Source organism: Sinocyclocheilus grahami, unplaced genomic scaffold, assembly GCF_001515645.1.
Source record: "Sinocyclocheilus grahami isolate Dianchi unplaced genomic scaffold, SAMN03320097.WGS_v1.1 scaffold579.1, whole genome shotgun sequence".
Classification (NCBI taxonomy): Eukaryota; Metazoa; Chordata; class Actinopteri; order Cypriniformes; family Cyprinidae; genus Sinocyclocheilus; species Sinocyclocheilus grahami.
In genome coordinates, this window is record NW_015505758.1 from 1,159,858 (window position 1) to 1,160,774 (window position 917).

General features: G+C 52.8%; 1 protein-coding gene across 1 annotated transcript in view; it reads left to right on the top strand.

Moving 5' to 3' along the window:
• LOC107556789 (syntaxin-3-like) overlaps nt 1–917 on the top strand; it is a 6,595-nt gene that overhangs the window by 2,753 nt on the left and 2,925 nt on the right. The gene's annotated exons all lie outside the window — the stretch shown is intronic.

Consider the following 917-nt stretch of genomic DNA (forward strand, 5'->3'; position numbering starts at 1 on the left):
AGTGTACTATTTGTGACATCTCCAAATCTTCCCACCAGCGCCCAGAAGGTCTTCTTCAGCCACTTCCTGTTCCCCAACGGCCATGGTGACACATAGCTATAGACTTTGTCACTGATCTCCGCAGCTCAAGGAACTATACCACCATCTTAACGGTCATTGATCGTTTCTCGAAGGCATGCCATCTCATACCCCTAAATAAACTCCCCACAGCCTTTGAAACAGCAGAGGTACTCCTCGAACAAGTCTTCCGTTTCGATGGACTCCCGGAGGACATTGTCTCGGACCGTGGTCCTCAGTTCACTTCCCGAGTTTGGTCCGCGTTCTGCCAACACCTCAATATTAACGTCAGCCTCACTTCTGGATACCACCCACAGTCGAATGGCCAGGTTGAAAGATTAAACCAGAAATTGACCCGCTTTCTGCGTGCCTACTGTCATCAGAATCAGAGCGACTGGAGTCATTTTCTTCTGTGGGCGGAATACGCACAGAATTCTCTCCGCAAACCATCCACCGGCCTTACGCCTTTTCAATGTGTACTCGGTTTCCAACCACCCCTGTTTCCCTGGTCCGGAGAACCTTCCGAGCTCCCTGCTATCAACGACTGGCTCCAGCGAAGTGAGGAGACATAGAATGTTGCTCATGTGCACCTTCAACGCGCCATCCGCAGGGTCAAGGAACAGGCCGAGAACCCTCAGAGCTCCCTGCCATCAACGACTGGCTCCAACAAAGTGAGGAGACATGGAATGCTGCTCATGTGCACCTCCAACGCGCCATCCGCAGGGTCAAGGATCAGGCCGACCGTCACAGGAGGTCAGGTCCCGCTTACACCCCAGGACAATGGGTCTGGCTCTCCACAAGAGACCTTCGGCTCTCATGCAAGAAGTTGAGTCCCAGGTACGTGGGTCCATTCAAAATCA